Source organism: Ranitomeya imitator, chromosome 1 (genome assembly GCF_032444005.1).
Source record: "Ranitomeya imitator isolate aRanImi1 chromosome 1, aRanImi1.pri, whole genome shotgun sequence".
Classification (NCBI taxonomy): Eukaryota; Metazoa; Chordata; class Amphibia; order Anura; family Dendrobatidae; genus Ranitomeya; species Ranitomeya imitator.
The window spans coordinates 364,046,964-364,071,207 of record NC_091282.1 but is presented as its reverse complement, the minus strand read 5'-3'; the positions used below and the strand labels follow the sequence as shown (position 1 = coordinate 364,071,207).

Sequence of the window (24,244 nt, the reverse complement as noted above, 5' to 3'; positions counted from 1 at the left end):
ACGCACCCAGGAGTCAAGACTGGCACACAAGCAGAAAGGCCAATATTAATCTCCCACTGTTTTTTTTGGTTGTTTTTTTTTTTTTTTTTTCAGGGAGACTTTAGAAAAAAAAATAATAAAAAAAATATGATTTTATCAGGAAGAATTTAGAAACCAAATAAAATAAAATGATTTTTTCAGGGAGAATTTATAAAACAAATAAAACCAAAAATAGGCGTTCTATGGCCCACTGACTGAGAGATGACGCACCCAGGAGTCAAGACTGGCACACAAGCAGAAAGGCCAATATTAATCTCCCACTGTTTTTTTTTTTTTTTTTCAGGGAGACTTTAGAAAAAAAAATAATAAAAAAAATATGATTTTATCAGGAAGAATTTAGAAACCAAATAAAATAAAATGATTTTTTCAGGGAGAATTTAGAAAACAAATAAAACCAAAAATAGGCGTTCTATGGCCCACTGACTGAGAGATGACGCACACAGGAGTCAGGAGTGGCACACAAACCCAGAGGCCAATATTTTTCTACCAATGATTGATGTAGTTATTTTCTCTGGTAGATTTTAGAACCCAAATCAAGGAAAAAAAATATAGGCTTTCTATGGACCACAATTGGAGAGAGAGAGAGAGAGAGAGAGAGAGAGAGAGAGATGGCACACCCAGGAGTCAAGACTGGCACACAAGCAGAAAGGCCAATATTAATCTCCCACTGTTTTTTTGGTTGTTTTTTTTTTTTTTTTTTCAGGGAGACTTTAGAAATAAAAATAATAAAAAAAATATGATTTTATCAGGAAGAATTTAGAAACCAAATAAAATAAAATGATTTTTTCAGGGAGAATTTAGAAAACAAATAAAACCAAAAATATGCGTTCTATGGCCCACTGACTGAGAGAGAGAGAGAGATGGAACGCTTAGTACTGGCACACAAGCCCAAAGGGCAATATTAATCTCCCTTTTTTTTTCCAGGGAGAATTTCTGAAACCCAAAAAAAAAATAAAATAGGCTTTCTATGGCCCACTATTTGTGAGAGAGATGGGACGCTCAGGACTGGCACAGATGGCACGCTCAGGACTGGCACAGAAGCCCAGAGGCCAATATTAATCTCCCTTTTTTTCTGGGAGAATTTATAAAACCAAAAAAATATTTAAATAGGCTTTCTATGGCCCACTATTTGTGAGAGAGATGGCACGCTCAGGACTGGCACAGATGGCACGCTCACAACTGGCACACAAGCCCAGAGGCCAATATTAATCTCCCTTTTTTCAGGGAGAATTTCTAAAACCCAAAAAAAAAATAAAATAGGCTTTCTATGGCCCACTATTTGTGAGAGAGATGGGACGCTCAGGACTGGCACAGATGGCACGCTCAGGACTGGCACAGAAGCCCAGAGGCCAATATTAATCTCCCTTTTTTTCTGGGAGAATTTATAAAACCAAAAAAATATTTAAATAGGCTTTCTATGGCCCACTATTTGTGAGAGAGATGGCACGCTCAGGACTGGCACAGATGGCACGCTCACAACTGGCACACAAGCCCAGAGGCCAATATTAATCTCCCTTTTTTCAGGGAAAATTGATAAAACAAAAAAAAAAATTAAATAGGCTTTCTATGGCCCACTATTTGTGAGAGAGATGGCACGCTCAGGGCTGGCTGGCACAGATGGCACGCTCAGGACTGGCACACAAGCCCAGAGGCCAATATTAATCTCCCTTTTTTTCTGGGAGAATTTATAAAACCAAAAAAATATTTAAATAGGCTTTCTATGGCCCACTATTTGTGAGAGAGATGGCACGCTCAGGACTGGCACAGATGGCACGCTCACAACTGGCACACAAGCCCAGAGGCCAATATTAATCTCCCTTTTTTCAGGGAAAATTGATAAAACAAAAAAAAAAATTAAATAGGCTTTCTATGGCCCACTATTTGTGAGAGAGATGGCACGCTCAGGGCTGGCTGGCACAGATGGCACGCTCAGGACTGGCACACAAGCCCAGAGGCCAATATTAATCTCCCTTTTTTTCAGGGAGAATTTATAAAACCAAAAAAAAAAATAAATAGGCTTTCTATGGCCCACTATTTGTGAGAGAGATGGCACACTCAGGACTGGCACACAAGCCCAAAGGCCAATATTAATCTCCCACTGTATTTTTATCAGGGAGAATTTATACACCCCACAAAAAAAAATACAGAAAAATGAAAAGGCTTTCTATGGCCCACTATGTGAGAGAGATGGCACACACAGGGATGGCACTCTAGCAGAAATGCCAAATTGCCAATCTTAATCTCCCACCAAAAAAAAACAAAAAAAAAAAACAGGGAATGTCCTACAATTACTATCTCCCTGCCTGCAGTAATCTCAGCCAGGTATGGCAGGCAGCTACTATCTCCCTGCCTGCAGTAATCTCAGCCAGGTATGGCAGGCAGCAATAAGGAGTGGACTGATGCACAAATGAAATAAAAAGTGTGGACAAACAAAAAAGATAGCTGTGCAGAAAGGAAGGAACAAGAGGATTTGTGCTTTGAAAAAAGCAGTTGGTTTGCACAGCGGCGTACACACAGCAATGCAGCTATCAGGGAGCCTTCTAGGGCAGCCCAATGAGCTACAGCGCTGAGGGGAAAAAAAAAAAAACTTCCACTGTCCCTGCACACCGAGGGTGGTGTTGGACAGTGCAAATCGCTGCAGCACAAGCGGTTTTGTGGTTAATGGACCCTGCCTAACGCTATCCCTGCTTCTGACAAAGCGGCAGCAACCTCTCCCTAAGCTCAGATCAGCAGCAGTAAGATGGCGGTCGGCGGGAACGCCTCTTTATAGCCCCTGTGACGTCGCAGACAGCAAGCCAATCACTGCAATGCCCTTCTCTAAGATGGTGGGGACCAGGACCTATGTCATCACGCTGCCCACACTCTGCGTTTACCTTCATTGGCTGAGAAATGGCGCTTTTCGCGTCATTGAAACGCGACTTTGGCGCGAAAGTCGCGTACCGCATGGCCGACCCCGCACAGGGGTCGGATCGGGTTTCATGAAACCCCGACTTAGCCAAAAGTCGGCGACTTTTGAAAATGTTCGACCCGTTTCGCTCAACCCTACTAGTGTGTAATACTGGACCTGATTTCTTGGCAATTCTCCCTAACAAAAAAAAGTAGTGGGAGATTAAGATTGGCATTTCTACTAGAGTGCCAGTCCTGTGTGTGCCATCTCTCTCCAATTTTGGGGCACATAAAGCCTAGTGTGTAATACTGGGCCGATTTCTTGGCAATTCTCCCTAACAAAAAAAAGTAGTGGGAGATTAAGATTGGCATTTCTGCTAGAGTGCCAGTCCTGTGTGTGCCATCTCTCTCCAATTATGGGGCACAGAAAGCCTAGTGTGTAATACTGGCCCTGATTTGTGGCAATTCTCCCTAACAAAAAAAAGTAGTGGGAGATTAAGATTGGCATTTCTGCTAGAGTGCCAGTCCTGTGTGTGCCATCTCTCTCCAATTTTGGGGCACAGAAAGCCCAGTGTGTAATACTGGCCCTGATTTCTTGGCAATTCTGCCTAACAAAAAAAAGTAGTGGGAGATTAGGATTGGCATTTCTGCTAGAGTGCCAGTCCTGTGTGTGCCATCTCTCTCCAATTTTGGGGCACAGAAAGCCTAGTGTGTAATACTGGCCCTGATTTCTTGGCAATTCTCCCTAACAAAAAAGTAGTGGGAGATTAAGATTGGCATTTCTGCTAGAGTGCCAGTCCTGTGTGTGCCATCTCTCTCCAATTTTGGGGCACAGAAAGCCTAGTGTGTAATACTGGGCCTGATTTCTTGGCAATTCTCCCTAACAAAAAAGTAGTGGGAGATTAAGATTGGCATTTCTGCTAGAGTGCCAGTCCTGTATGTGCCATCTCTCTCCAATTTTGGGGCACAGAAGCCTAGTGTGTAATACTGGGCCTGATTTCTTGGCAATTCTCCCTAACAAAAAAAAGTAGTGGGAGATTAAGATTGGCATTTCTGCTAGAGTGCCAGTCCTGTGTGTGCCATCTCTCTCCAATTTTGGGGCACAGAAAGCCTAGTGTGTAATACTGGGCCTGATTTCTTGACAATTCTCCCAGAAACAAAAAAAAAGTGGGAGATTAAGATTGGCATTTGTGCTTGAGTGACAGTCCTGCGTGTGTGGCATCTCTCTCAAATTGTGGGCCACAGAAAGCCTAGTGTCTGCAATGCTGTTTTTTTGGGGGGGTTTTAATTCTCCCTTAAAAAAAAAAAAAATATGGGAGATTAATATTGGCATTTTTGCTCGATTGACAGTCCTGCGTGTGTGGCATCTCTCTCAAATTGTGGGCCACAGAAAGCCTAGTGTCTGCAATACTGTTTTTTTTTTTTGGTTTTTAATTCTCCCTTTAAAAAAAAATAGGAGATTAATATTGGCATTTGTGCTTGAGTGCCAGTCGTGTGTGCCATCTCTCTCAAATTGTGGGCCACAGAAAGCCTAGTGTTTTTTTATTTTATTTTGGTTTTTAAATTCTCCCTGAAAAAAATAAATAGTGGGAGATTAATATTGGCATTTGTGCTTGAGTGCCAGTCGTGTGTCCCATCTCTCTCAAATTGTGGGCCACAGAAAGCCTAGTGTCTTTTTTTATTTTGGTTTTTAAATTCTCCCTGAAAAAAAATAAATAGTGGGAGATTAATATTGGCATTTGTGCTTCAGTGCCAGTCGTGTGTGCCATCTCTCTCAAATTGTGGGCCACAGAAAGCCTAGTGTCTGCAATACTGTTTTTTTTTTGGTTTTTAATTCTCCCTTTAAAAAAAAAAGGAGATTAATATTGGCATTTGTGCTTGAGTGTCAGTCGTGTGTGCCATCTCTCTCAAATTGTGGGCCACAGAAAGCCTAGTGTTTTTTTATTTTATTTTGGTTTTTAAATTCTCCCTGAAAAAAATAAATAGTGGGAGATTAATATTGGCATTTGTGCTTGAGTGCCAGTCGTGTGTGCCATCTCTCTCAAATTGTGGGCCACATAAAGCCTAGTATCTGTTTTTTTGTTTTTTGTTTTTTAAATTCTCCCTGAAAAAAAATAAATAGTGGGAGATTAATATTGGCATTTGTGCTTCAGTGCCAGTCCTGCGTGTGTGGCATCTGTCTCATTTTGTGCCACAGAAAACCGAGTGTGTAACATTGTGCCTGATTTTCCTTGCAGTCTCACCCACCTATAAAGGGATATCTAAATCCTACGGAAGTTTGAGTTCACCTGTTTTACAGTAACAAATACCGTTACTTTGGTTACGTTTTGCAAACAATGAGGAAGTCTGGTCGAAGAGGTCGTGGCCGTGGGCGTTCATTGCCAGCTGGTAATGATGGTAGTGGTGGTGGAGCATCAGGTGGTCGTGGGAAAAACAATATAGCACCTCAAGCTGTGGAGCCAGGTTCATCGTCTGGCTACACAAGGCCTCGAACGCTCCCTTTTCTGGGAGTAGGAAAACCGATTTTAAAGCCGGAGCAGCAAGAGCAAGTTTTGGCTTTCCTTGCTGACTCAGCCTCTAGCTCTTTTGCCTTCTCTTCTGAAACTGGAAAATGTAAAAGCAGCGCATCGTTGGTGGATGTTCACGCTCAGGGACAAGTCGCTCCATTGTCCTGTTCAGCAAAAACAACAACAGAGAAAGATGCATCAGGCGACACAACGGGTTACTCCATGGAGCTCTTTACACATACCGTTCCTGGGTTAGAAAGTGAAACAGTTAACAGGCCATGCCCATTAGAAGTTGAATCGGACATGGAGTGCACAGATGCACAGCCACAGCCAGATTACTATGCTGTTCCTTTGACTCAGACCAGAACATTGCCCTCGCAGTGTACAAATCCAGAATCAGACCCTGATGAGACTATGTAACATAGTAACATAGTAACATAGTTAGTAAGGCCGAAAAAAGACATTTGTCCATCCAGTTCAGCCTATATTCCATCATAATAAATCCCCAGATCTACGTCCTTCTACAGAACCTAATAATTGTATGATACAATATTGTTCTGCTCCAGGAAGACATCCAGGCCTCTCTTGAACCCCTCGACTGAGTTCGCCATCACCACCTCCTCAGACAAGCAATTCCAGATTCTCACTGCCCTAACAGTAAAGAATCCTCTTCTAAGTTGGTGGAAAAACCTTCTCTCCTCCAGACGCAAAGAATGCCCCCTTGTGCCCGTCACCTTCCTTGGTATAAACAGATCCTCAGCAAGATATTTGTATTGTCCCCTTATATACTTATACATGGTTATTAGATCGCCCCTCAGTCGTCTTTTTTCTAGACTAAATAATCCTAATTTCGCTAATCTATCTGGGTATTGTAGTTCTCCCATCCCCTTTATTAATTTTGTTGCCCTCTTTTGTACTCTCTCTAGTTCCATTATATCCTTCCTGAGCACCGGTGCCCAAAACTGGACACAGTACTCCATGTGCGGTCTAACTAGGGATTTGTACAGAGGCAGTATAATGCTCTCATCATGTGTATCCAGACCTCTTTTAATGCACCCCATGATCCTGTTTGCCTTGGCAGCTGCTGCCTGGCACTGGCTGCTCCAGGTAAGTTTATCATTAACTAGGATCCCCAAGTCCTTCTCCCTGTCAGATTTACCCAGTGGTTTCCCGTTCAGTGTGTAATGGTGATATTGATTCCCTCTTCCCATGTGTATAACCTTACATTTATCATTGTTAAACCTCATCTGCCACCTTTCAGCCCAAGTTTCCAACTTATCCAGATCCATCTGTAGCAGAATACTATCTTCTCTTGTATTAACTGCTTTACATAGTTTTGTATCATCTGCAAATATCGATATTTTACTGTGTAAACCTTCTACCAGATCATTAATGAATATGTTGAAGAGAACAGGTCCCAATACTGACCCCTGCGGTACCCCACTGGTCACAGCGACCCAGTTAGAGACTATACCATTTATAACCACCCTCTGCTTTCTATCACTAAGCCAGTTACTAACCCATTTACACACATTTTCCCCCAGACCAAGCATTCTCATTTTGTGTACCAACCTCTTGTGCGGCACGGTATCAAACGCTTTGGAAAAATCGAGATATACCACGTCCAATGACTCACCGTGGTCCAGCCTATAGCTTACCTCTTCATAAAAACTGATTAGATTGGTTTGACAGGAGCGATTTCTCATAAACCCATGCTGATATGGAGTTAAACAGTTATTCTCATTGAGATAATCCAGAATAACATCCCTCAGAAACCCTTCAAATATTTTACCAACAATAGAGGTTAGACTTACTGGCCTATAATTTCCAGGTTCACTTTTAGAGCCCTTTTTGAATATTGGCACCACATTTGCTATGCGCCAGTCCTGCGGAACAGACCCTGTCGCTATAGAGTCCCTAAAAATAAGAAATAATGGTTTATCTATTACATTACTTAGTTCTCTTAGTACTCGTGGGTGTATGCCATCCGGACCCGGAGATTTATCTATTTTAATCTTATTTAGCCGGTTTCGCACCTCTTCTTGGGTTAGATTGGTGACCCTTAATATAGGGTTTTCATTGTTTCTTGGGATTTCACCTAGCATTTCATTTTCCACCGTGAATACCGTGGAGAAGAAGGTGTTTAATATGTTAGCTTTTTCCTCGTCATCTACAACCATTCTTTCCTCACTATTTTTTAAGGGGCCTACATTTTCAGTTTTTATTCTTTTACTATTGATATAGTTGAAGAACAGTTTGGGATTAGTTTTACTCTCCTTAGCAATGTGCTTCTCTGTTTCCTTTTTGGCAGCTTTAATTAGTTTTTTAGATAAAGTATTTTTCTCCCTATAGTTTTTTAGAGCTTCAATGGTGCCATCCTGCTTTAGTAGTGCAAATGCTTTCTTTTTACTGTTAATTGCCTGTCTTACTTCTTTGTTTAGCCACATTGGGTTTTTCCTATTTCTAGTCCTTTTATTCCCACAAGGTATAAACCGCTTACACTGCCTATTTAGGATGTTCTTAAACATTTCCCATTTATTTTCTGTATTCTCATTTCTGAGGATATTGTCCCAGTCTACCAGATTAAGGGCATCTCTAAGCTGGTCAAACTTTGCCTTCCTAAAGTTCAGTGTTTTTGTGACTCCCTGACAAGTCCCCCTAGTGAAAGACAGGTGAAACTGTACAATATTGTGGTCGCTATTTCCTAAATGCCCAACCACCTGCAGATTTGTTATTCTGTCAGGTCTATTAGATAGTATTAGGTCTAAAAGTGCTGCTCCTCTGGTTGGATTCTGCACCAATTGTGAAAGATAATTTTTCTTGGTTATTAGCAGAAACCTGTTGCCTTTATGGGTTTCACAGGTTTCTGTTTCCCAGTTAATATCCGGGTAGTTAAAGTCCCCCATAACCAGGACCTCATTATGGGTTGCAGCTTCATCTATCTGCTTTAGAAGTAGACTTTCCATGCTTTCTGTTATATTTGGGGGTTTGTAACAGACCCCAATGAGAATTTTGTTACCATTTTTCCCTCCATGAATTTCAACCCATATGGACTCGACATCCTCATTCCCTTCGCTAATATCCTCCCTTAAAGTGGACTTTAGACAAGACTTTACATAGAGACAAACCCCTCCTCCTCTCCGATTTTTACGATCCTTTCTAAACAGACTGTAACCCTGTAAGTTAACTGCCCAGTCATAGCTTTCATCTAACCATGTCTCGGTTATTCCCACTATGTCAAAGTTACCTGTAGATATTTCTGCTTCTAGTTCTTCCATCTTGTTTGTCAGGCTTCTGGCGTTTGCGAGCATGCAGTTTAGAGGATTTTGTTTTGTTCCAATCTCCTCACTGTGGATTGTTTTAGAAATGTTCTTACCTCCCTTCTGAGTATGTTTTCCTGGGTCGTCTTTGTTCGAGTCTAATGTTTTTCTTCCCGTCCCCTCTTCTTCTAGTTTAACGCCCTCCTGATGAGTGTAGCGAGTCTTCTGGCGAATGTGTGTTTCCCAGGTTTGTTGAGGTGTAGTCCGTCTCTGGCGAGGAGTCCATCATACCAGTAATTCACACCGTGGTCCAGGAATCCAAATCCTTGTTGTCTGCACCATCGTCTTAGCCAGTTGTTTGCATCAAGGATCCTGTTCCATCTCCTGGTGCCATGCCCGTCTACTGGAAGGATAGAAGAAAAAACTACCTGTGCATCCAGTTCCTTTACTTTCTTCCCCAACTCTTTAAAGTCCTTGCAGATTGTCGGTAGGTCCTTCCTTGCCGTGTCATTGGTGCCAACATGTATCAGAAGAAATGGGTGGACGTCCTTGGAGCTGAAGAGCTTTGGTATCCTATCGGTCACATCCTTGATCATCGCACCTGGAAGGCAGCATACTTCTCTTGCAGTTATGTCCGGTCTGCAGATGGCTGCTTCTGTGCCTCTCAGTAGTGGTGCCCCTTCACGAACTATGGTGCCCCTTCACGAACGCTATACCTCCGGCTTACACGGTGACACAGATGAAGTTGCCCACGAGATAGAAGAGAAGGTCATAGATGACCCAGTTGTTGACCCCGATTGGCAGCCATTGGGGGAACAGGGTGCAGGCGGCAGTAGTTCTGAAGCGGAGGATGAGGGGCCGCAGCAGGCATCAACTGTTATGATGCGGTGGTCTAGGAGCAACATGGAACGAGCTCTGAAGGAAGTGGTAACTGTACTGACCGCAGTCCCTAAGCTCAACACAACACTAGAAGCAGCCGTGGAATGCTCCTAACTCTCCCTATGCATCTCGTCACATCCTAAGAGCTAACTACCCCTAAAGACAGAAGCAGGAAAACTATCTTGCCTCAGAGAAAATCCCCAAAGGATAGATTAGCCCCCCACAAATAATGACTGTGAGTGGAGAGGGAAAAGACATACACAGAATGAAACCAGGATGAGCACAGGAGGCCAGTCTAGCTTGATAGATATGACAGGATGGAATACTGTGCGGTCAGTATAAAACACTACAAAAATCCACGCAGAGTTTACTAAAAATCTCCACACCTGACTAAAGGTGTGGAGTGTAAATCTGCTTCCCAGAGCTTCCAGCAAGACAGAATTAATTCATACTGATAAGCTGGACAAACATAGAAAGCACAGAACGGATAAGTCCACAATCTGTGAACAGAACAGAGCAAGTAAGAACTTAGCTTTGCTGAACTGGTCAGGAAAACCGGGAAATCCAAAGAGATGTGAATCCAACCAGAAACCATTTACAAGTGGCACTAGCTGAAGGAAAAGTCAGACCTAAATAGCCGAGCAGAAGAGAAGATAAGTGGAGGCAGCTGATGGCAGCTAACTCCAAGGAGCAGCCATACCACTTGAAACCACAAGAGGGAGCCCAAGAGCAGAACTCACAAAAGTGCCACTTACAACCACCGGAGGGAGCCCAAGAGCGGAATTCACAACAGTACCCCCCCTTGAGGAGGGGTCACCGAACCCTCACCAGAGCCCCCAGGCCGATCAGGATGAGCCAAATGAAAAGCACAAACCAAATCGGCGGCTTGGACATCGGAGGCAACAACCCAAGAATTTTCCTCCTGGCCATAACCCCTCCACTTGACAAGATACTGAAGCCTCCGCCTCGAAAAACAAGAATCCAAAATCTTCTCAACCTCATATTCCAACTCTCCCTCAACCAACACCGGGGCAGGAGGGTCAACCGAGGGAACAACGGGCACCACATATCTCCGCAACAAAGATCTATGGAAAACATTATGAATGGCAAAAGAGGCTGGAAGAGCCAAACGATACGACACCGGATTAATAATTTCAGAAATTTTATAAGGACCAATAAACCGAGGCTTAAACTTAGGGGACGAAACCTTCATAGGAACATGACGAGAAGACAACCAAACCAAATCCCCCACACGAAGCCGGGGACCAACACACCGACGGCGGTTAGCAAAACGTTGAGCCCTTTCCTGAGACAACGTCAAATTGTCCACCACATGAGTCCAAATCTGCTGCAGCCTGTCCACCACAGAATCAACACCAGGACAATCAGAAGGCTCAACCTGCCCAGAAGAAAAGCGAGGATGAAAACCAAAATTACAAAAGAAAGGAGAAACCAAAGTAGCCGAACTAGCCCGATTATTAAGGGCAAACTCGGCCAAAGGCAAGAAAGACACCCAATCATCCTGATCAGCAGACACAAAGCATCTCAAATAGGTCTCCAAGGTCTGATTAGTTCGCTCACTTTGGCCATTAGTCTGAGGATGAAACGCTGAAGAAAAAGACAAATCAATGCCCATCCTAGCACAAAAGGACCGCCAAAATCTGGAGACAAACTGAGAACCTCTGTCAGACACAATATTCTCCGGAATGCCATGCAAACGAACCACATGCTGAAAAAACAATGGAACCAGATCTGAGGAGGAAGGCAACTTAGGCAAAGGTACCAGATGGATCATTTTAGAGAACCTGTCACAAACAGCCCAGATAACAGACATCTTCTGGGAAACAGGAAGATCCGAAATAAAATCCATGGAAATATGCATCCAGGGCCTCTCAGGGATCGGCAAAGGCAAAAGCAACCCACTAGCGCGGGAACAACAAGGCTTGGCTCGGGCGCAAGTCCCACAGGATTGCACAAAAGCACGGACATCGAGTGACAAGGACGGCCACCAAAAGGACCTGGCAACCAAATCTCTGGTACCAAAAATCCCAGGATGACCAGCCAACAGTGAACAATGAACCTCAGAAATCACCTTACTTGTCCATCTATCAGGAACAAACAGCTTCCCCACAGGACAGCGGTCAGGCCTATCAGCCTGAAATTCCTGAAGCACCCGCCGCAAATCAGGAGAGATGGCAGAAAGAATCACCCCTTCCTTAAGAATGCCAACCGGCTCAAGGACTCCAGGAGAATCAGGCAAAAAACTCCTAGAGAGGGCATCAGCCTTAACATTCTTAGATCCCGGAAGATACGAGACAACAAAATCAAAATGGGAGAAAAACAGGGACCATCGAGCCTGTCTAGGATTAAGCCGCTTGGCCGACTTGAGGTAAATCAGATTCTTATGATCGGTCAGGACCACAGCGCGGTGCTTAGCTCCCTCAAGCCAATGTCGCCACTCCTCAAACGCCCACTTCATAGCCAACAACTCCCGATTGCCAACATCATAATTGCGTTCCGCAGGCGAAAACTTTCTGGAAAAAAAAGCACACGGTTTCATCAAAGAACCATCAGACTCCCTCTGAGACAAAACGGCCCCTGCCCCAATCTCAGAAGCGTCAACCTCAACCTGAAAAGGAAGAGAAACATCCGGCTGACGCAACACAGGGGCAGAAGTAAATCGGCGTTTAAGCTCCTGAAAGGCCTCAACAGCCGCAGAGGACCAATTCGTCACATCCGCGCCTTTCTTCGTCAAATCAGTAAGGAGCTTAACCACACTGGAAAAGTTGGCAATGAAACGGCGATAGAAATTAGCAAAGCCCAAAAATTTTTGAAGGCCCTTCACAGATGTGGGTTGAATCCAGTCATGAATAGTTTAGACCTTAACAGGATCCATTTCTATAGACGACGGAGAAAAAATAAAACCCAAAAAAGAGACCTTCTGAACTCCGAATAAGCACTTTGATGTTGTGAATTCTGTTTTCGGGCTCCCTCCTGTGGTCATGAATGGTACTTCGGCTGGTTCTGTCCGTGGACTTTCTCTGATGCCTGTGGGTGTTTCTGAGTTTCCTTCTACAGGAGACGAGGCTAATTCGTTAGTGGGCTGCTCTATTTAACTCCACTTGGATCCTTGTCCGATGCCAGCTGTCAATGTTGTAGCATTGGTCTAGTTCGCTCCTGGATCTTCCTGGTTACCTGTTTCCTCCAGCAAAAGCTAAGTTTCGCTTTGCTTTTTTCTTGTTTGCTATTTTTTCTGTCCAGCTTATGCGAATTTTGCCTTGCTTGCTGGAAGCTCTGGGACGCAGAGGGGCGCCTCCGCTCCGTTAGTCGGTGTGGATGGTATTTTTCCCTGCACTCTCTGTGTGGCTTTTTGTAGTGTTTTTTGCTGACTGCCAAGTGACCTTTCCTATCTTCTGTCTGTTTAGTAAGTCGGGCCTCTCTTTGCTAAATCTATTTAATCTCTGTGTTTGTGATTTCATCTTACTCACAGTCAATATATGTGGGGGGCTGCCTTTTCCTTTGGGGAATTTTCTCTGAGGCAAGATAGGCTTATTTTTCCTATCTCTAGGGCTAGCTAGTTCTGAGGCTGTGACGAGGCACCTAGGTCATGATAGGAGTGCTCCACGGTTATTTCTAGTGTGCGTGATAGGATTAGGGATTGCGGTCAGCAGAGGTTCCACTTCCCAGAGCTTGTCCTGTTCTAATGTGCTATCAGGTCTTTTCTGGTGCTCTAACTACCAGGTCCACTATTTGTCCTAACCTCCAGAACATAACAGTACAGCTGGCCAAAAGTATTGATGCATCTCAATAGAGGGATAAGTGAAGCTCTGAGACCATTTTTTTTTCTTTGCAGCGTGTTCTGTCTCACTTTTCCCCTTTACCTCTGGGTGGTTCAGAACACAGGTGTGGACATGGACATTCAAGGTCTGTCCTCTTGGATGGATAATCTCACTACAAGGGTACAAAACATCCAAGATTTTGTGGTTCAGAATCCGATGTCAGAGCCTAAGATTCCAATTCCTGATTTATTTTTTGGTGATAGATCTAAGTTTTTGAATTTCAAAAATAATTGTAAATTGTTTCTAGCTTTGAAACCTCGCTCCTCAGGTGATCCTGCTCAACAAGTAAGGATCATTATTTCTTTGTTTTGTGGTGACCCTCAAGACTGGGCATTTTCCCTTGCGCCAGGAGATCCGGCATTGCGTGATGTGGATGCATTTTTCCTGGCGCTCGGATTGCTTTATGACGAACCTAACTCTGTAGAGCATGCTGAGAAAACACTGTTGGCTCTGTGTCAGGGTCAGGATGAAGCAGAGATATATTGTCAGAAGTTTAGAAAGTGGTCTGTGCTCACTCAGTGGAATGAATGTGCCCTGGCAGCAATCTTCAGAAAGGGTCTCTCTGAAACCCTTAAAGATGTCATGGTGGGATTTCCTATGCCTGATGGTCTGAATGAGTCTATGTCTTTGGCTATTCAGATCGATCGGCGCTTGCGTGAGCGTAAAACTGTGCACCATTTGGCGGTACTATCTGAGCATGGGCCTGAGCCTATGCAGTGTGATAGGACTTTGACCAGAGCTGAACGGCAGGAACACAGACGTCTGAATGGGCTGTGTTTTTACTGTGGGGATTCCACTCATGCTATCTCCGATTGTCCTAAGCGCACTAAGCGATTCGCTAGGTCTGCCACCATTGGTACGGTACAGTCAAAATTTCTATTGTACGTTACTCTGATTTGTTCTTTGTCTTCCTACTCTGTTATGGCATTTGTGGATTCAGGCTGCCCTGAATTTGATGGACTTGGAGTATGCTAGGCGCTGTGGTTTTTTCTTGGAACCCTTGCAGCATCCTATTCCATTGAGAGGAATTGATGCTACGCCTTTGGCCAAGAATAAGCCTCAGTACCGGACCCAATTGACCATGTGCATGACTCCTGCACATCAGGAGGATATCTGTTTTTTGGTGTTACATAATCTGCATGATGTGGTCGTTTTAGGGTTACCATGGCTACAGGTCCATAATCCAGTATTGGACTGGAAATCTATGTCTGTGTCCAGCTGGGGTTGCCAGGGGGTACATGGTGATGTTCCATTTTTGTCAATTTCGTCTTCTACTCCTTCTGAGGTTCCGGAGTTTTTGTCGGATTATCAGGATGTATTTGATGAGCCCAAAGCCAGTGCCCTACCTCCTCATAGGGATTGCGATTGTTCAATTAATTTGATTCCTGGTAGTAAGTTTCCTAAGGGCCGATTGTTCAATTTATCGGTGCCTGAGCACGCCGCTATGCGGAGTTATATAAAGGAATCCTTGGAGAAAGGCCATATTCGCCCATCGTCATCACCGTTGGGAGCAGGGTTCTTTTTTGTGGCCAAGAAGGATGGTTCTTTGAGACCTTGTATTGATTACCGCCTTCTTAATAAAATTACTGTCAAATTTCAGTATCCTTTGCCGTTGCTGTCTGACTTGTTTGCTCGTATTAAAGGGGCTACTTGGTTTACCAAGATAGACCTTCGAGGGACGTATAATCTTGTGCGTATTAAACGGGGCGATGAATGGAAAACAGCATTTAATACGCCCGAGGGCCATTTTGAGTACCTGGTGATGCCATTCGGGCTTTCCAATGCTCCATCAGTATTTCAGTCCTTTATGCATGACATCTTCCGAGAGTACATGGATAAATTCCTGATTGTGTATTTGGATGATATTTTGGTCTTTTCGGATGATTGGGAGTCTCATGTGAAGCAGGTCAGAATGGTGTTCCAGGTCCTTCGTGCTAATTCCTTGTTTGTGAAGGGGTCAAAGTGTCTTTTTGGAGTTCAAAAGGTTTCATTTTTGGGGTTCATTTTTTCCCCTTCTACTATCGAGATGGACCCTGTTAAAGTCCAGGCCATTCATGATTGGACTCAGCCGACAATACAAATATCTCGCTGAGGATCTGTTTATACCAAGGAAGGTGACGGGCACAAGGGGGCATTCTTTGCGTCTGGAGGAGAGAAGGTTTTTCCACCAACATAGAAGAGGATTCTTTACTGTTAGGGCAGTGAGAATCTGGAATTGCTTGCCTGAGGAGGTGGTGATGGCGAACTCAGTCGAGGGGTTCAAGAGAGGCCTGGATGTCTTCCTGGAGCAGAACAATATTGTATCATACAATTATTAGGTTCTGTAGAAGGACGTAGATCTGGGTATTTATTTATTATGATGGAATATAGGCTGAACTGGATGGACAAATGTCTTTTTTCGGCCTTACTAAGAATTTTCTCTGAGGCAAGATAGGCTTATTTTTCCTATCTCTAGGGCTAGCTAGTTTTGAGGCTGTGACGAGGCGCCTAGGTCATGATAGGAGCGCTCCACGGCTATTTCTAGTGTGCGTGATAAGATTAGGGATTGCGGTCAGCAGAGGTTCCACTTCCCAGAGCTTGTCCTGTTCTAATGTGCTATCAGGTCTTTTCTGGTGCTCTAACTACCAGGTCCACTATTTGTCCTAACCACCAGAACATAACACTTAGACCCCTTCACAAACAAAGCATTATCACGAAGGATCTGGAACACCATCCTGACCTGCTTCACATGAGACTCCCAATCATCGGAAAAAATCAAAATATCATCCAAATATACGACTATGAATTTATCAAGATAATTGCGGAAAATATCATGCATGAAAGACTGGAATACAGATGGAGCATTCGAGAGCCCAAATGGCATCACAAGGTATTCAAAATGGCCTTCGGGCGTATTAAATGCAGTTTTCCATTCGTCACCCTGTTTAATACGAACAAGATTATATGCCCCTCGGAGGTCAATCTTAGTAAACCAACTAGCCCCCTTAATCTGAGCAAACAAATCAGTAAGCAAAGGCAAGGGGTATTGGAATTTGACCGTGATCTTATTAAGAAGACGATAATCAATACAGGGTCTCAAGGAGCCATCCTTCTTAGCAACAAAAAAGAAACCCGCTCCCAATGGTGATGAAGAGGGCCGAATATGCCCCTTTTCCAAAGACTCCTTAACATAACTCCGCATGGCGGCATGCTCTGGTACAGACAGATTGAAAAGTCGGCCCTTAGGGAACTTGCAACCAGGAATCAAGTTAATAGCACAATCAGAGTCCCGGTGCGGTGGAAGGGAACTGGACCTGGGCTCATCAAATACATCCTGGAAATCTGACAAAAACTCAGGGACCTCAGAAGAGGGGGAAGAGGAAATTGACATCAAAGGAACGTCACTATGTACCCCTTGACAACCCCAACTAGTCACAGACATAGTTTTCCAATCCAGCACCGGATTATGTTCCTGTAACCATGGAAAACCCAGTACAACAACATCATGCAGGTTATGCAACACCAGAAAACGGCAATCTTCCTGATGTGCTGGAGCCATGTACATAGTCATCTGCGTCCAGTACTGAGGTTTATCCTTGGCCAAGGGTGTAGCATCAATACCCCTCAAAGGAATAGGGCTCTGCAAAGGCTGCAAGGAAAAACCACAGCGCCTGGCGAATTCTAAGTCCATTAAGTTCAGGGCAGCGCCTGAATCCACAAATGCCATGACAGAAAAGGATGACAATGAGCAAATCAGGGTCACAGATAAGAGAAATTTAGGATGTATAGTACTAATGGTAACAGACCTAGCGACTCTCTTAGTACGCTTAGGGCAATCAGAGATAACATGAGCCGAATCACCACAGTAAAAACACAGCCTATTCTGACGTCTGAATTCCTGCCGTTCTGTTCTAGTCAAAATCCTATCACATTGCATAGGTTCAGGACTTTGCTCAGATGACACTGCCATATGGTGCACAGCTTTGCACTCGCGCAGACGCCGATCAATCTGAATGGCTAGAGACATAGATTCGCTCAAACTGGCAGGCGTAGGAAAGCCCACCATGACATCTTTAAGGGCTTCAGAAAGACCTTTTCTGAAAATAGCAGCCAGAGCCTCCTCATTCCATTTAATGAGCACAGAACATTTTCTAAATTTCTGGCAGTATAATTCTGCCACTTCCTGACCTTGACACAAGGCCAACAGGGTTTTTTCTGCATGATCCACAGAATTAGGTTCGTCATACAATAATCCGAGCGCTTGAAAAAATGCGTCTACATTCAATAATGCCGGATCCCCTGTTTCAAGAGAAAAAGCCCAGTCTTGAGGGTCACCACGCAGCAAGGATATGATGATTTTTACTTGCTGAATGGGATCACCAGAAGAACGGGGTTTCAAAGCAAAAAACAATTTGCAGTTATTTTTAAAGTTCAAAATCTTGGATCTGTCCCCAAAAAACAAATCAGGAGTAGGAATTCTAGGCTCTAAAGCCGGAGTCTGAACAACATAATCTTGGATATTCTGTCCTCTTGCAGCAAAACCCTGAACATCCATGCCAGAGCATATATCCTGAACCACCCAGATATCAAGAGGAAAAAAAAAAGAGACAAACTAGAGCACAGAAAAAAAATGGTTCAGAACTTTCTTTTCCTTCTTTTGAGCTGCATTTAATTCATTTTTGGCCACTTGTACTGTTATGATGCGGTGGTCTAGGAGCAACATGGAACGAGCTCTGAAGGAAGTGGTAACTGTACTGACCGCAGTCCCTAAGCTCAACACAACACTAGAAGCAGCCGTGGAATGCTCCTAACTCTCCCTATGCATCTCGTCACAGCCTAAGAGCTAACTACCACTAAAGACAGAAGCAGGAAAACTATCTTGCCTCAGAGAAAATCCCCAAAGGATAGATTAGCCCCCCACAAATAATGACTGTGAGTGGAGAGGGAAAAGACATACACAGAATGAAACCAGGATGAGCACAGGAGGCCAGTCTAGCTTGATAGATAGGACAGGATGGAATACTGTGCGGTCAGTATAAAACACTACAAAAATCCACGCAGAATTTACTAAAAATCTCCACACCTGACTAAAGGTGCGGAGGGTAAATCTGCTTCCCAGAGCTTCCAGCAAGACAGAATTAATTCATACTGATAAGCTGGACAAACATAGAAAGCACAGAACGGATAAGTCCACAATCTGTGAACAGAACAGAGCAAGTAAGAACTTAGCTTTTCTGAACTGGTCAGGAAAACAGGGAAATCCAAAGAGATGTGAATCCAACCAGAAACCATTTACAAGTGGCACTAGCTGAAGGAAAAGCCAGACCTAAATAGCCGAGCAGAAGAGAAGATAAGTGGAGGCAGCTGATGACAGCCAACTCCAAGGAGCAGCCATACAACTTGAAACCACAAGAGGGAGCCCAAGAGCAGAACTCACAAAAGTGCCACTTACAACCACCGGAGGGAGCCCAAGAGCGGAATTCACAACAATCAACATCGCAACAGGTTCCATCTGCCGGGCCCGTTTCTGGCCCAAAACGCGTGGCAAAGCCAAAACCAGTTGGAGGACAGCATGGCCATACGGTTAAAGAAGCTCAGTCTGCAATGCCTGAAAAGGTATCCGATGGTAGAAAGAGTGCAGTCTGGCATTTTTTTAAACAACATCCAAATGATCAGCGCAAAGTCATCTGTCAAAAATGTTCAACTACCTTAAGCAGAGGTCAGAATCTTAAAAGTCTAAATACAAGTTGCATGCGTAGACATTTAACCACCATACATTTGCAAGCCTGGACTCACTACCAAACGTCCCTTAAGGTTGTAGCACCCTCGGCCAATGTAGCTAGTCAGCAACGCTACATCCCTTCCCTCACTGTAAGCCCAACATTTCCCGCACCACCTGCAGTAAATGTGCAGATTTCGTCGCCAGGCCAAAGCAGTCAGGGAATCACCAGTTTCATAGTAGGAAACACTGCATGTAGGGCACCAGCAAGAATACCATCTCCAACCCTCTCTCAGTCTGCCATATCCACCGGCACCCCCGCTAGTTCCACGATCTGCAGCTCTCCAGTCCAGCTCACCCTACATGAGACTCTCGTTAGGAAAAGGAAGTACTCATCCTCGCATCCACGTACACAGGGTTTGAACGCCCACATTGCTAGACTAATCTCATTAGAGATGATGCCCTACCGGTTAGTTGAAAGCAAAGCTTTCAAAGCCCTGATGGACTACGCTGAACCACGCTACGAGCTACCCAGTCGACACTTCTTTTTGAGAAAAGCCATCCCAGCCCTCCACCGACATGTAAAAGACCGCATCGTCCATGCACTCAGGCAATCTGTGGGTACAAAGGTGCACCTGACAACAGATGCATGGACCAGTAGGCATGGCCAGGGACATTACGTGTCCATCACGGCACACTGGGTTAATGTAGTGGATGCAGGGTCCACAGGGGACAGCAATATTGGGACAGTTCTGCCTAGTCCACGGTCTAGGAAACAGTTGGCTGTAGCCGTTTGCCCCCCCTCCTCCTCCTCGTCCTCCTGCAGAAGCGAGAGCTTGTCCACAGACCGCAGTCGCACAAACACTCCATCCGCAGATGCCACTGTTGCACACCAGGTGTCCCATTATGGGGCAGCTACTGGCAAGCGTCAGCAGGCTGTATTGGCAATGAAGTGTTTGGGCGACAACAGACACACCGCGGAAGTTCTGTCCGAGTTCTTGCAGAAAGAAACGCAGTCATGGCTGGGCACTGTACATCTTGAGGCAGGCAAGGTAGTGAGTGATAACAGAAGGAATTTCATGGCTGCCATAGCCCTTTTCCAACTGAAACACATTCCTTGCCTGGCTCACACCTTAAACCTGGTGGTTCAGTGCTTCCTGAAAAGTTATCCGGGGTTATCCGATCTGCTCCTCAAAGTGCGCAGACTTTGCTCGCATATCCGCCGTTCGCCCGTACACTCCAGCCGTATGCAGAACTATCAGCGGTCTTTGAACTGACGTTACAACAAGGTGGAACTCAACACTGCACATGCTTCAGAGACTGTGCGAACAGAGGCGTGCTGTTATGTATTTGTGGGAGGATACACATACATGGGCAGGCAGTTGTATGGCAGACATGAAGTTGTCAGGTGTGCAGTGGTCGAAGGTACAAGACATGTGTCAAGTCCTTCAGTGTTTTGAGGAATGCACACGGCTGGTTAGTGCAGACAACGCCATAATAAGCATCAGCATCCCCCTAATGCGTCTGCTGATGCAAAGTTTGACGCACATAAAGGAGCAGGCGTCTGCAGCAGAGGAAGAGGAAAGCCTTGATGAAAGTCAGCCATTGTCTGGTCAGGGCAGTGTACAGGACGAGGTAGCGGGCGAACAGGAGGAGGAGGACGAGGAGGATGATGGGGATGAGTATTTTTTTAATGAGGAAGCTTCTCCGGGGCCAATGGAAATTGATGGCGTGGCAAGGCCGGGTTCTGGTTTTTTGAGGGACACAAGTGACGTAGATTTGCCTGTAACTGCCCCTCAACCCAGCACAACTGCAGATTTGACAACTGGAACTTTGGCCCACATGGTGGATTATGCCTTACGTATTCTCAAAAGGGACCCACGCATTATTAAAATGATGACCGATGACGATTACTGGTTGGCCTGCCTCCTTGATCCTCGCTATAAAGGCAAATTGCAAAATATTATGCCACATGAGAACCTGGAACAAATATTAGCAACCAAACAATCAACTCTTGTTGACCATTTGATTCAGGCATTCCCAGCACACAGCGACGGTGGGCGTTATCACACGAGCTGCAGGGGGCAGCAGGCCAGAGGTGTTAGAGGTGCACAAATCAGAAGTGGTGTTGGACAGAGGGGTTTCTACAGACTTGTTCACTGTGCAAGTAGCCCATGTGTTTTTGGTTTTATAATTGTTCTCTTGTTTCTACAAGACTAGGGAGTCCACCACTCCTCTGTGGGTCATTTGCATTGTAGCTGTTCCATCTTGCAAGTTCTGCATGGATATTTTCTCTCTGAACCCTGTTCACACAGGTACTATACCGATGATCAGGTTTTTAAATACATCAGATAGGGATTATGTACATTAGACAGGACTGCTCTATTATGGGTATACCTTGGCGATTGGTGGAGCAGCTTAACATACTTTTTTTTGCAAAAAAACGTATTAACTAAATACCCTGTATTTTTTCATTTTTTGACTAGCACTTGCTTATTTACTGTGACTTTTTTACAACAGAGTATTTTTTTACCTCTCTGTGCGCTTTTGTGTCTTCAAGTTCTTTGGTGGTGTGAACAGGTTTCTACAGACTTGTTCACTGTGCAAGTAGCCCATGTGTTTTTGGTTCCTCTGTTACTGGGGTCCAGTAACGCCAGCTGCTCCCCTGCTGCATGTGCGGCATTAACTCAAGTCTGCTCCTCCTGCTTTTCCTGGGCTACATCACCACCAGTTGCTGCTCTGAAGTGCTGTCTGCACAGTCAACAGTTGCTCCTCTGTTGTTGGGGTTCAGTAATGTCAGCTGCTCCCCTGCTGTGTGTGCGGCAATAACTCAAGTCTGCTCCTCCTGCTTTCCCTGGGCTACATCACCGCCAGTTGCTGCTCTGAAGTGCTGTCTGCACAGTCAACAGTTGCTCCTCTGTTATTGGGGTTCAGTAATGCCAGCTGCTCCCCTGCTGTGTGTGCGGCAATGACCCAAGTCTGTTTGTCCTGCTTTCCCTGGGCTCCAACACCGCCAGTAAAGTCGCCCGGGTCGATATCCCTCATGATCCTATCCAGTAACGTTTGAATAGAATCGTGTATGATCTCCAAACTTTGTTCAAAGGATTGTATACGGTCTAAGTTCACAAATCTAAAATGGTCGATATACTGATAGGCGTTGAGGTTACTCATCTCCCTACGAACGCGAAATAAGTGTTCCAAAAACGGCGAATGCTCGCCTATGTCCAGTGTATGAGGCTGTGAAAACTGTGATACCGCTCCTTGGCAGTCTTCGCTCGAGATTTCAACATCAGAGCCTGTAGGTGTCTCCGCCGCTGAATTCTGTGGCGCTTCTGGGAATTGCGAATCTATCGAGGATTCGCGATCTGTCGCCTCAGTGTCGGCGGTCGGTAAAACCTGAAGAGCTGTAGTGTTCTGTGGGGTTAGCGCTTGCGTAACGTGTGTTGAGTGAATAGCAGAGTGTTTTACCCTATTCTTTTGTTTTTTTCGCCTCTTTAACGTACGTTTAGCTGTTGTTGTATTTTTAATACAACGTTTTATGGCGTGTGTTTTATTGAAAAAACCTTTACGTGGGGGCCTGCGTTTCATACCGCGACCTGTCATGCCTAGTCATAATGTACGAGCCCTCGGTAGGTTTTTAACGGCTTCAGTGTACAGAGGCTCTAAAGCCATTATTTCTGAAATGGATGCTCTATCCGGGCGCTGGGAGGACAGTTCTGTACAGCGATCCAGCAGGTAAGCTAAATGATTGTGCGCGTTGAAAAGTGTTATGGTATGACTGTATAGGTTGTCAAATACTCTTTTTACATCTAGGGGCCATTGTTTGTACACTGATATACTATCGCGAGTTTTCAGCTTTTTATGTTTTATTGGAAGTGTTGCGGACGTTTCTGAACTTTATGCTTATGTGTTGTAGCTATAGTGTCAAAACCCTTAATACATTTGGTTCGTTACTTACTGGCCTACCTGAGGTTCCTGCAGCGCGTGTTTCAGAATCATGGGATGTCGAGGTTCCTACATTTAGATTTCCGCTTTTGACAGATCTGCTTTTAGCCTTTGATTGAAATGAGCTGCTAGCGGCTTTTCGCTCTGAGAGTGTCGGAGGGTTTACTTCTTTACGGTGAGTGGATTGATTCCACAGACGTCCCAGCGGTGGCCAATGTTCAAATTCCTTTTTCTCAAAAATAGTTCTGAAGGGTTGTCTGCGCGCTGTGTTTCTCAGAGCGTCTGCGTAAGAAAATGGAGAGCTCGCAATTAATCGACGCCGTGTCCTAACAAAATAGGAAAATGATAGTAAACGTTGCTGTCGCAGATTAGCATGGTTTAAAAACTTACACAGCATGTTGGTAGGTCTCCAGAGCGATTGGGTGGGTGATGAATAAGACGTTGACGGTATTGTATAATTTTGTTCGGTTCTTGTACCGTTGTCGCCCGGTGATGTATCTTCTTTGTCTTTTGTTTTATCGTCTGATCCTGTCAAATCGATGATGGCCTCTGAAATAAATAACCGATGATTTACCACACATCTGCACGCTCTATTGCCGTACACAGCACTATTTGTGGTTGAAATTACCTTCCGTAAATGCTGTCGGGAACGTAGGGCTTCAGGTATCCCGTTCTGTGAATGAATATAGTGGCTGTACCACACAAGCTTCATCGTCGCTGGTGGTGACGGCCGGCAGGTCATCGTCAGAGCCTGTACAGTCTATGAAACTCTCTGAAATAGATGTCAAATTACGGCAAAGCTGCACAAAGTAATGTAGAGTTTTTTGTTACCGGACTTACCATACATAGCTGGGTTATTATGAGGATCTTCGGCTAGCGTGGAATTGTCCTGGCGCCACTCGGCCATCACTTCAGTGTCCAATTGCTGCGATTCGGTCAATAGTTCCTGTGAGTTGGGGTATTGCGAAGCTTCCGCTAACTCTGAATTAATATGACGACCCCAGAGACCGTTTCACGTTGCATTTCAGCCATCAGACAGTGTGGAGCTGCGTGGCATTCCTCTACCATATCAACGTCTAGGAGCATAGCTTTTAAAATAAAATAAAAGCATGTTAGGTATCCCCTCCTATAACTACATTTTCACGCATCCCCTCTAATACTTTGCTTACTTAGTTGGCTGTCCGTGAGTCG

General features: G+C 44.7%; 1 long non-coding RNA gene across 1 annotated transcript in view; it reads right to left on the bottom strand.

Moving 5' to 3' along the window:
• Positions 1 to 23,598, bottom strand: part of LOC138657795 (uncharacterized) — an 85,466-nt gene extending 61,868 nt beyond the window's left edge. Inside the window, exons 1-2 of the long non-coding RNA XR_011317189.1 lie at positions 23,444 to 23,598; positions 23,067 to 23,335 (exon numbers count right to left, since the gene is read on the bottom strand). This is a non-coding gene — a long non-coding RNA (uncharacterized lncRNA). The remainder of the gene's footprint in view (positions 1 to 23,066; positions 23,336 to 23,443) is intronic.
• Positions 23,599 to 24,244: the final 646 nt, after the last annotated feature.